This window comes from Apium graveolens, chromosome 4 (assembly GCF_009905375.1).
Source record: "Apium graveolens cultivar Ventura chromosome 4, ASM990537v1, whole genome shotgun sequence".
NCBI classification, from domain to species: Eukaryota; Viridiplantae; Streptophyta; class Magnoliopsida; order Apiales; family Apiaceae; genus Apium; species Apium graveolens.
The window spans coordinates 96491443-96504096 of NC_133650.1; the positions used below are offsets into that span (position 1 = coordinate 96491443).

Below are 12654 nucleotides of genomic sequence, written 5' to 3' on the forward strand. Positions count from 1 at the left end.
AAATAATAAATTTTAAAATAATTTAAACTGAAATATGTAAAATTAATAAAAAATAAAAAAAAATCCCTCTTATTTTAGTATGAGCACCGATATAAAAATTTTTAAAATGAAAAATATTAAAATATAGATACACGAATTTATGAATTAAAAAAAAAATTTAAAAGTAAATAATTAAGTTTCTAATAAAATAGTTAAGATTTGTACTCATAAAATTTATTTTTTAAATCAATACATCTTCTAGAAGTAAAAATATATTGCCATAACTAAGAGCGGGCAACCAATTTTCAACTTAGGCGCTCTCATTTAACATTTTCCCTCTCTCAATTTTTACTATCTTTAAACCCCACACTCTCTCTCCTAGAATTTACTCTCTCTCACCCCCTCTTATGCCGCTCTCTCTCAGCCTCTACATCTCTCTATCTTTCTCCCCATCTTAGTATCTTAGATAGCTCACTCTCACTCTCAATCTCATCCACTACATATCTCTCGCCCCTCTCCAGTAAATTTTGTTCCTCTAATTAGGGCTTTAGTCGGAGGCTATGCTTATGGTTCTTCAATTTAGGGGTTTTTTTAGAGTTCCTCAATTTAGGGTTTTTTTGTTTTTATTTCAATTGACTTAATTTCTTCACTTAATTTTCAACTAATTCATGTCTCTTTCTGATTCAATTTGGATTCCATTTTTAATCTTGAACTAATTATTTTTAGTTTGGGTTTTGGATTTTCATCTTCTGTTCGGAGTTTCGATTCGGTTCAGTTGGAGCTGCGATGGGTTTTGGAATTATGGCTTATTCTTGTGGTAAGTTGAAAATCTCTCAAGTCAAATTAAATTATTGTTCAATTCCCCTGTTTGAATAGCTTAAATCAGTTTGGGAGGTTGATGTTCGTATAATACAATTTTGGAGATGACTCCAAAGTGAAGACTGTTACTAATTTCTATTGTAAAAGGTAGTTCATTTTGGGATTCACTTATTCAATTAATTATTGTTACTTTCATTTATATATAATATACATAAGAACAAAATAAGGTGTTTGTTTATTGTTATCTAGTATTTTCTACTATATTCTTGTTCTCTCTAAAGTATCATTGGCATTGCTAGCTTTATATTCAAAAGGTTGTGGCTGATGCGTAAATGACTTTTATCCTTGTCTTTCATTGTATAGTTGTTCCTAGATTATACTTATCTTTCATTGTATCATGGTCCTTGTATAGTTTATATGGTGAATTACCTTCACAGAGAGCATTTATAGTTATCATTAACAACTATCAATATCACTAACAACTACCTCTTGGAAAGGTGAATCATGGTTGCGGTGGAGGTGACCTTTGGCCCCCATTATCAATTTGAGCTCAAAAGAATCAATTTTGTAAGACATGTTACTTCCCAAACACTATCAAAAGGAATTCTTGTACTTAAGGGTATTAGTTTTACCTTTAAACTCACGCCAGTTATAGATCTATTTCTAAGCAGCTACTTCTTGTAGGTATAAACTAGCATGTTAAAGTCCTTAGACATACATGAGATATGTAATTAAGAACACTTTTTATAATACTTGTTTGAATAGCGTAATGAAACTAAAGTTTTATGATTGGCTTTAATGACGTAAATAAAAATTAGTTATCATTGTCATTTTCTTTTGAAATCAAAATGTTAAAAGTATGCTAAATACATAATATCTATATCTGGAATCTGATGACTATATTTCACATTTTAAACCTTTGTAAGTACAAAAACTGATTAAGGTTTTTTTTTTGCTTTTTTTGCAATCCAGACATTTCTGCAGGCAGGGGACTTCATCTTAGAAGGGTAATTTCTTAGTGTTGTGCTATTGGTAAACCATTATATATGAAACTAAGACAAAATATTTTAAATGAAGTCTTTCAGTACTTAGTTCACCCTTATAATTTCTGACTGTCGTAACTCCTTTTTGTAATCATACATTTTCATTTGTGTTATTCCATGTTTAATCATATATGATGGTCATGTAGACCAAGTTCACACCTTTAATGCAGGTTAATACTGGAACCTTACATTTTTTATTTATTTTGTGAAGGCATTTGTTAGGGTACCGAAGGATCTAAATGCAATATTGATTGCATTTAGAGGAACTCTGTACCACAGGTACAAGACAATTTTTAAATTTATTGCTTGCTCTTATAGTTTTTGTACATTACCTGACCAGGTTGGTGTATAATTGTATATTAATTTTTGTTAGTTGTATACTCCCTGACCAGAATATATAATAACTGCATATACCTACTATTTGCTGACATTGTAAATTTGGTTTGTTACTATAAGATTAATAAGCTGGAGCTTAGTCATTCTGCTGACATAATTTGACTGTACAAGAAATCAAGCATCACATATTTATTTTAAGCTTAATAATCAACCTCCTGGTCAAACTTTACCAAAATTATATGAATGTTCTTTGACGAAATTCTAAAATTTGCAGATTATGTTTGTAATTGATAACTATTTTCAGTACACATGATCACACAGTCTATATATAAGTCTTGTGTAATTATGCTTGTAAATTAGTTGGTTTAATTAGTTGTGTTTACTGTTATTTTTGAGGTTGTAAACTTGAGATGGTTGTACTTGGTAAATTAGTTGGTTTAATTAGTTATGTTTACTGTTTTTTGCTATTTCGATTTCTTGCTTGCAAATAACTTAGTTCATATTTCAGGGAACAAAGAAAGCTTACAAGAGAAAGCTTTACGTGTATAAAAAGGGAAAGGCCCGGATGGTGGAGTTGAGGAGAAAGTGAAGCAAATTCAAGCATTAGCTTCTAGTAGTACTATTTAAAATTTATAATCTTTGGTTATTGTTAAGTAAAGAATGTGAACTAGTTTATAGTTAGTTTGGACGTTTAATTTGGTTGTAGATTTGGATATTTAATGTTTGGGTTGGATGTATTATTTTGCAGTTATGAACTAGTTTACAGAATAAGCATTTCAATTTTTTTTGCTAAAGTGTTACAGTAGCCTCCTAAGCTATTACCATAGTATGTTTAAAATGTTTCATTAGGCTGGTTATAATGTTACAACAGCTTTTCAAAGTGTTACATTAGGTTTTATGGGCCCACTTCCCATGTCATCAAGACAACTCAGCACTGTGGGCCCACACTTGCCACATCAGCTAGTGTGTCCTACCGTGGGTTCCATTTTGTAAAAACATTTTAAAACTCTAAGGTAACATAAAAATTAAGTTACAACTGATCTCTCTTTTAGTTGCATTAGCAAGCTATAGTAACACAAAATATGATGTTCCCTTAGGTACTAGAGATGTTACCTTAGACCCCTAAGGCAACATTGAAAAACCTATCTTTAATAAAATGTTACCTTAGCTTATAAATGAGGCAAGAGCAACATATTTACCCCCTATTGCAACATTTTTTTAATGTTACAATAGGCATTTTATGGTGTAGTGTTATCTGATAATCTACTTTTTGGTTATGACATGGATCCGTCTTAAGGGTTCTTTTGTTATGCTCAGGGATGTCGCACTCATTTCTTCTGTGTCACTTCTTTCATGTGGATCACTACAACTATATTTACTTTTCTTCGTACCGTTGTTAGACACAAAGAAGATGTAGAGGATTTGGAGCCTATGTTTCATTTGTATGTTTGGGGTATATTTTGATTAGATGTAATTGTTTAATATATGTGAGATAAGCATGTGTCGCTCTTGATTATACTACCGAATAACACTCTGTGCACTAAATGAAGTTGACAAACGAATTGTATAAAAAAAGTACTAAAATAGTGTGTTAAATTGTACATTACCTGAAATTTTATGTTTGAATGCGAAAATTTGGTATTATTAATTTTAATGCTTTATACTAAATGTTATGCTCCATTTCTTTGAATTTGTCTTTTATAATGCAGGAGAAATCCTGGCACTCATCAATATAACCGGAGGAAAAAAGAGTTTTATTATTCATGCTTCAAAAGTTGCAAAGAAGGACCAAGTTAATAGAGCTCAAGGAGAGTTGTTATATTCTTATCATAAATTAAGTCATGATTTATGAGCAATTTCTAGACATCAAATTGAATCGTGATAACAATATCACTTCTAGAAAGATTTACCAGGTTAACAGTAGTTGGAATTCCTTATGCTTATTTTCTGTTGTCTTATGATTGAGATTTTAGTTGATTAATTAAATATATTTTTTCTTTATGACGGTCTGTTCTATGGTATGTTCTTGAGAAGGAGAGAATGGGTGATTTTTAGAGCAAATTTAGACGTTCATTTTATTCACCTCTCACATTTGCATATTTTATAAACTTGCAAGTAAGGTTATGAACAAGATTTCATGTCCTTTTAATTCATAATATTGCATTTTGATTGCTTAGAATCCTAAAAGTTCAAAGCTGATTTTATGTATATAAGCTAGACAACCCTGCATTCAAATCGCTATAACTTTTTATAGAAAAATCCTATTAATGAACCATTTTTTACGTCAGATTCTAGAGTTTGAGATCTTTCTAAGGGTATATGGCATGATTCGATAACAGTTTATTCTTCTAAAACATGCATTTTTTACGGACATTTTTTCTTGTAGTCAGGTTTGACTTTTGATTATCTAGTACTCCGCTTGACATTTTGCAGCATTTTTCGTACGAATAGGTTACCGAGTTATTTCTTACCATATTCTTAATTGGATTTGAAGATGCAATAGGAATTGTTTGACCAGTTAGCATGGAATTTGAGGTGATCCATTGCTTCATGTCATACACAGGTGGAGTTTACAATAGCGACTCATGTGGCGGCATTCTCATGGTAAGTAAATCCGTGAGATCCAGATTAAATATTTGTTTAAAACTAAGATATTCCAACTACAGTCTAGACTTTCGGTTAGTGCTAATTATCTCTTGTAAAGAAACCATGTTATTATCTATAATATTTCGTGCTTCATGATTTTTTTTTCTTACAGGATCTTGGTTTAAAGGGTTATTTATAAGGTTTACTTTTTATTCTTGTATTGACTTTTGCATTCAGCTCAATTACTAGATTTACCTTGTACTGTGTTGCCTCTACTTGTCACCATATTCGGAAGAGCCTGTTCATATACACAGTTGTGTGTGAACTAGAATGCAGGGTGTGATTGTTAAGGAGACGATAAATAGACATTACACATTTCTTTCCTTTTTATTTAACTTTGTATCCCAAAAGATATTATGCAGCTTATGATGAAGTTTTCACTAGACTTCCATTTTCTTTTTCACAGAATAATGATCTTAAAAATAAAGAAAAGCTGATGGAACTAGTTGATGAGAGTCTAGGGTTAGAATATAAACAAAGAGGCATTGTTCATGATTAATGTTGTCCTTATATGCACTAATGTCACATCAGCAAAGCGAGCACAACGACCATCTATGTTTTTATTTTTGGTGGCTAGAATACATAAAGGCAGACATGACATTCTAAAGTTTGTTTATGTTGCTGATCCAACAATGAAGATGAAGCAAAATAACCAATCTGCACAAAGTATATCAATTGATAAAAAAATTCAAAATATTATTAACTTTTTCTTTCCAGGTATTTTGCAGATTAATGATGATAGATGAGTTTGTTGGATGAAAATTAGTTGGTTTATTTTGTGAATGTTATGATGCTTATATATTCCAGTTTTTAATTTTATTTATGCAATAAAAGGCGACATTTTAGTTAATATAATCTCAGAAATGAATGTATAATATGAACAAATGCATCAGATTTTTTAACAAATACTGATGTTAATATCATTATTTAAAGCTTATTTGATTGTATTTATATAACTAATGATTGTATCAAATGATTGTATTTATTATGATTGTATCAAATGATTGTAACAAATGTATTTAATATGATTGCATGGCTCTATCAAATGATTGTATTTATTTAACAAATACTAATGTTAATGTCATGTCAAATACTCATTATTTAAAGCTTCTTTGATTGTATTTAATATCATTTGATAAGAGCTTTAAATTCTTAGAGTGATAGATATAATTCTAGATTGATAGTTATTATTTTTGGTTCTCTCTATATTTATTGCTTCAAATCATTTATATACGGAGTTGTAAGTAACCCATTACGGTTTAATTATTTAATAACAAGAATTATTCCGTGAATCTCCTTGTGTTTATTTATTTCATTTTGGAGTTTTATTTTCCGCTACAATTAATTTTAAAAAACGAAAAATATACATTCACCCCCCCCCCTCTATATGTACCTTTCGGACCTAACAAAAGGGGACACAAATTTTGGTATACTACTTGAGCCGAGTTCTGAAAGACGCAGAAACTCGGTACCCAAACTTGGAAAAGTTTGCCTTGGCTCTTGTACACATAAGCAGGAAACTAAGGTAATACTTCTGAGGCCGAGAAATCAAAGTAGTCACAGATGAGCCTCTAAGAAAGATCATTCATAAACCCGACGCATCTGGGAGGCTAGTCAACTGGGCAATCGAGCTCAGTTAACTCAACATTACATTTTTACCCCCAGACAATAATAAAAGCTAAAGCACTGGTAGAGTTCGTGATGGAAATGCACTTTTCCCGAATCCCTTCAAGCTCCATGACTACGATAGTAGTCGAAGATGACCCTCTCAACAAGAACTCGTGGATACTATATATCGATGGTTCAGCAATGGTTGAAAGATCCAGAGTCATTCTCATCTTTACTAGCCCTGAAGGGTTTATAATTCAGCAAGCTATCACCTTCCCCTTCAAGGCCACTAATAACCAAGCTGAGTATGAAGCCCTTCTTTCCGGACCCAGACTGCGAAATCACTTGTGGTGAAAAGCTTAATCATACATAGCAATTCCCAGATTGTGGTCAAACAGACAAACAGATAATATATTACCAAAGACCAGAAACTAGCACAATACCAAGCCATGGTAAGAAAATTCCTGGAAACCATCTTGGATTCAACTATTCTTCAATTCAATAGAGAGGAAAATGCTAAGGCCGACGAATTGTCAAGTTGGTTCAGAATTTTTCAGATCTAAGCTCCTCAGTGTATTTTGAATAACTTCGGGCTCCAAGCACCAAAAGAAGTGAAAACGTGTGTATCTATAGCCCGGAGTACAGGATAACCCCCTTCATTACCTACTTGAAACATATAACACTCTCGGAGGACAAGAACAAAGATAGATATTTAAAGCACAAGGTTGGGCACTTCTTTCTCGAAGATTATCAGCTTTATAGATGCACTATCTCTGCTCCAATTCTCAAATATGTAGATCTGGATGAAGCAGACTATTGTCTCCGGGAGGTACATGAGGGTATCTGCGGAGTTCACCTAGTTGAAAAAGCTTTGGTATACTATTTTCCCGCCATCCACGCCGATGTTGTTGAATACGTGAAAAAGTGTAAACAATGTCGAGTCTTCAGTAACGTACCAAAATAAAGCCCGAGTCTTCCCTCCGCAGTCCTCTCCCCGATCTCTTTTGTCGTATGGGGAATTGACATCATAGGTCCTTTCCCTGGGCTAAAGGAGACCTCTGATACTACTTGTTGTGATTGATTATATGATGAAATGGGTGAAAGCCAAGGAAATGCGAACAATCAATCAACAATACTGTATCAAGTTTATGGACGCCATCGTGATGAGATTTGGGATCCCAATGGTGTTATTGTCAGATAATGAGCCCTTATTCATAGGCTCATATTTTGAAGCATATCTCAAAGAACTTGGAATGAAACACAAAATATCTTCAGTAGCCCACTCCCAAGGAAACGGAAAAGTGGAAGTAACAAAGAGAACAATCCTCCGGGGACTTAAAAAAAGACTAGAAGAATGCAAAAAGACTTGGCCAGATGAACTCCCAAAAGTCTTTTGGTGATACATAACTTCCCCGAGGACAGGCACCGGGCAAACTCCCTTTAAACTGGCCTACGTTTTGGAGGCCAGGCTACCAGTGGAAACCGGATCCCCATATCTTAGAGTTATTCATTTTGATGAAGTTTCCAATGTAGAAGGCCTCAAGGTGAACCTTAAACTCCTGGATAAAGTCTGAGACCGGACTGTCCAAAAAATGAAAAAATACAAAAGGAAAACCAAACTCTACTTTGGGAAGAAAGCTAAAATAAGAGAATATGAAGTTGGAGATTGGTTCTCCGGGACACAGAAGTGTCAGACCCAACAAACCAAGGCAAGCTACAGCCTAAGTGGAAAAGACCATATAAAATCAAAGAAGTTCTACGTCCATGAATGTACAAGATCATTTATCTAAATGACACAACAGTCCCAAAAACCTGGCACGGGGCTCGGCTAAGGAAATTCTACCAGTAAACGAAAGGTGCATATCCAGGACTCATCTCTTTATTAAATAAAAACTTCAAAACTGTATTATGTTTCTATTGGTCTAAATAAAAAATCCAAGGCTATAACAAACTTTAATCCAGAATGTAACTATTCTCGAAATTTATTGCAATGAAATGCTCTATCTTTAACTCAGCTTGACTTAGAATAAATTCTTGCAATCTCTTTCTCGCTAACCAAGCAAATTTGGTATTATTTACATTTAAATACATGTCTGCTTTATTATGCATATTAAACACAATCCATGTGTATTTGGAAAATTTTCTCATCTTATCAAAAACCCCATCCCGGGGACAAATCATACAAACCATGTATATTTAGAATTTTTTTGAATCTTATTAAAAACCCCATCTTGTGGATAAATCACATAAACTATGTGTACTTAGAAAATTTTCTCATTTTATTAAAACCCCATCCCGGTGACAAGTCACACAAACCATGTGTATTTAAAAAAAATGTCATTTTGTTAAAAACCCCATCCTAGGGGAAAATCATACAAACCATGTGTACTTCGAAAATTTTCTCATTTTATTAAAAATCCCATCTCGGGAACAAATCACACAAACCATTTATACTTAGAAATTGTTTAAATCTTATTTAAAATATCAACCTGGGGTCGATTTAACACAAACCATGTGTACTTAGAAATTTTTCTTATTTTATTAAACATCTCATCCCGGGGATAACTCAGACAAACCATGTGTACTTAGAGAATTTTCGAATCTTATTTAAAACCTCATCCTGGGGACAAATCACTCAAACAATGTGTACTTAGAAAATTTTCTCATTTTATTAAAAACCCCATCTTGGGGAAAAATCACACAAACCATATGTACTTAAAAAAATTTAGAATCTTATTTGAAAACCTCAACCCGGGGTTGATGGGGACAAATCACACAAACCATGTGTACTTAAAAACATTTTCGAATCTTATTTAAAACCTCAACCCGTGGTTGATTTGTTAGATATATTTGAGATGTCATGTATAATATGATTCATGTTTAGTTTTCAGATCTTAAAAAACAGGTCATGTCAAGACTTATTGAAATCAGGACTTACTGGAAGTCAGAACTTAATATCAGAACTTAAGGTCATATCAGAACTTTAGTGCAGGAAGACTTTCATATAAGGAAGGAAGCTGATTTATAGTAGAAGATCGAGACTTAAAATAAAAGAAGATATGCATGGAAAGAGTTAGAAGACTGGAAGACTTGTAGAAGATATCTGATTGATATATTTTAGGAGACAGAATTATATTCCATATCAATTAGAAGTTATCTTGTAACTGTGTACTATATAAACACAGACTTAGGGTTTACACTACATGTGTTATCATTATCGAGAAGATTATACATTGTAACCTAGCAGCTCTTAGTGATATTTGTTCATCACTGAGAGAGAATAGTTCCATTGTAACAGAGTTTATCATATTGAATATATCTGTTTACTGTTACTTGTGTTCAAAATTGATTTGATTATAGTAACACTGTATTCAACCCCCTTCTACAGTATTGTGTGACCTAACAATTGGTATCAGAGCTTTTCTGTTAACACACATACAGTAAAGATCCAAACAATCATGTCTGAAGAAGCACAAACTCCAACCAAGCCCACCAAAACTGAAGAAACTCAAAAGACTCAAACCCACAGTCGATATGAGACTATTGGGGTTCCTATACTGAGACCTTCTGAGTATTCCATATGGAAAGTGAAGATGGCTATGTTTCTGGAAGCTACAGATCCAGAATACCTTGACAGAATTATTGAAGGACCACATAAGCCTACCAAGCTCTCTGTTGTAGTTGCTGATCAACCAGCAATGACCATGCCAAAGAAGTTAAGGATAAGTCAACTTCTGACAAATTAAAACAGGATAAACCAGCTGAAGTCAACATAGGCTTAATGACAAAGAAGTAGCTTAAGCATTAGCTGAAAGAGATTAGAAATGTCAACAAGGTAAAGGAATCTAGGAAAAATAGGAATGGAAAGGAAGGTGTGAACAAAAGCAATAATTATATGCATGTTCCTAATGCTCCTAGAAAGAAATGTTATAACTATGGAAACACTAACCATCTTGCTTCTTTTTGTAGGAAGAATAAAGATATAAACTCTTTACCTTCTAGATCAGGAGTTAAGAGTCAGTCTGTTAGGTTTAAGCCACAAAATCCTTGTTTTCATTGTGGTAGTTTATGGCATTCCATTTATACTTGTAAGGAATATCATAGTCTGTACTATAATTATTATCAAATAAAACCTTCTTTGAAGAAAGTTATTTTAATTCCTTCTAGTGTAAAGTTTGATGCAAAGTCTGATAAAAAGCATGTTAGCATAAACTCAGAAATTAAATCCGCTGCAAATGCTAACCAACTTAAAAAGGATAAAGGATCCAAACAAGTCTGGGTCCTTAAAACTAATCATTAGTGGTATTTGTGATTGCAGGGCAACAGGAAAAACATCCTAGTGCTGGACAGTGGATGTTCAAGACATATGACTGGAAATAAAGCCCTTCTATCAGACTTTGTGGAGAAAGCTGGCCCATGAGTTTCTTATGGAGATGGCAACATGGGAAAAACTCTGGGATATGGCAATATCAATCTTGGGAATGTCATCATTGAAACAGTAGCTCTTGTCTCAGGACTTAAACATAATCTGCTAAGTGTGAGTCAAATCTGTGACAGAGGTTATCATGTGGATTTATTTGAAGAACACTGTGAAGTTGTAAGCAATTCTATAGGCAAAGTGGTTCTGAAAGGTTACAGGCATGGTAACATTTATGAAGCCAGACTTTCAACAAGTTCTGATGATTCTGCAATCTGTCTGTTGAGTAGAGCATCAATTGAAGAAAGCTGGAATTGGTACAAAAGACTCTCTCATTTAAATTTCAACAACATAAATGAGCTTGTAAAGAAAGATCTTGTGAGAGGACTTCCAAAATCAGTATTTTCTCCTCATGGCCTTTGTGATTCATGTCAAAAGGCAAAATAACGAAAATCTTCTTTTAAGAGCAAAACTGAATCTTCAATTCTTGAGCCTTATCACCTACTGCATGTTGATCTATTTGGTCCAGTCAATCTCATGTCTATTGCAAAGAAGAAATATTCTATGGTTATAGTGGATGAGTTCACAAGGTACACTTGGGTGTAATTCTTGCACAAGAAGAATGAAACTGCATCTACTCTAACTGATCATGTCAGACAGCTGGATAAATTGGTCAAAGATTCTGTTAAGATTATAAGAAGTGATAATGGCACTGAGTTCAAGAATTCAATTTTGGAAGAGTTCTGCAAAGAGCATGGAATCAAACAGGAATTTTCTGCACCGGGAACTCCACAACAAAATGGAGTTTTAGAAAGAAAGAACCGGACTCTCATTGAAGCTGCACAAACTATGCTTGATGAAGTAAAGCTACCAACCTACTTTTGGGCTCAAGCTGTGCAGACTGCTTGTTTTACACAGAATGCTACACTCATAAACAAGCATGGAAAAACACCATATGAGATGGTGAAGAAAAGAAGCCAAATCTGAAATACTTTCATGTATTTGGTTGTAAGTGCTTTGTTCTTAAGACTCATCCTGAACAGCTGTCAAAATTTGATCTAAAAGCTAATGAAGGAATTTTTGTTGGATATCCACTTTCCACAAAAGCCTTCAGAGTCTACAATTTAAGAACAAGGGTTGTCATGGAATCTATCTATGTATCTTTTGATGATAAGAAGATTACTGGACTTGAAGATTTCAATGATCATGATCAGCTGAGATTTGAAAATAAAGATTTAAATTCTGATTATGTAAATTCTGATGACTTAAACTCTGATCATGTAAGTTCTGATGTCATTGAAACTGTGGTAACAACTCCAAAGGAAATGCACCTGTCCAGGGGGAGCAAGCTGAAGATCCTACCACAACTCAAGACTCTCAAGAAGCATTAGAACCTGTCACTGGCTCTTCAAGTTCTGATTCATCAAGTTCTGATGAGCCAAATTCTGATAATTCTGGAAACTCTGATACTTCAAAACTTGAAGGATCCAACTCAAATTCTGAAGTTTCAGAGAGCATAACTACAGGGGGAGCATTATAAAATGCTGATGGAGAAAGCATGGATCGTGGGGGATGATCCAGCTCTAGAAATCAACTTCCATCTGCAAGGAAGTGGACCAAATCATATACACTTGACTTAATTATTGGAGATCCTGAAGCAGGTGTCAGAACTAGAACTGCAACATCAAATGAATGTCTCTATCATTCTTTTCTATCTCATACTGAACCAAAGAAAGTGGAAGAAGCTCTTCAAGATGCTGATTGGGTGCAAGCAATGCAGGAAGAGTTAAATGAATTTGAAAGAAA

The 12654-nt window shown here is 33.6% G+C and overlaps 1 long non-coding RNA gene across 1 annotated transcript; it reads left to right on the forward strand.

Moving 5' to 3' along the window:
• Window positions 1–348: 348 nt before the first annotated feature.
• LOC141717108 (uncharacterized) lies at window positions 349–2797 on the forward strand. The gene is made up of 4 exons (XR_012573528.1): window positions 349–796; window positions 1771–1805; window positions 2053–2120; window positions 2686–2797. It is a non-coding gene; the product is annotated as an uncharacterized LOC141717108 (long non-coding RNA).
• Window positions 2798–12654: the final 9857 nt, after the last annotated feature.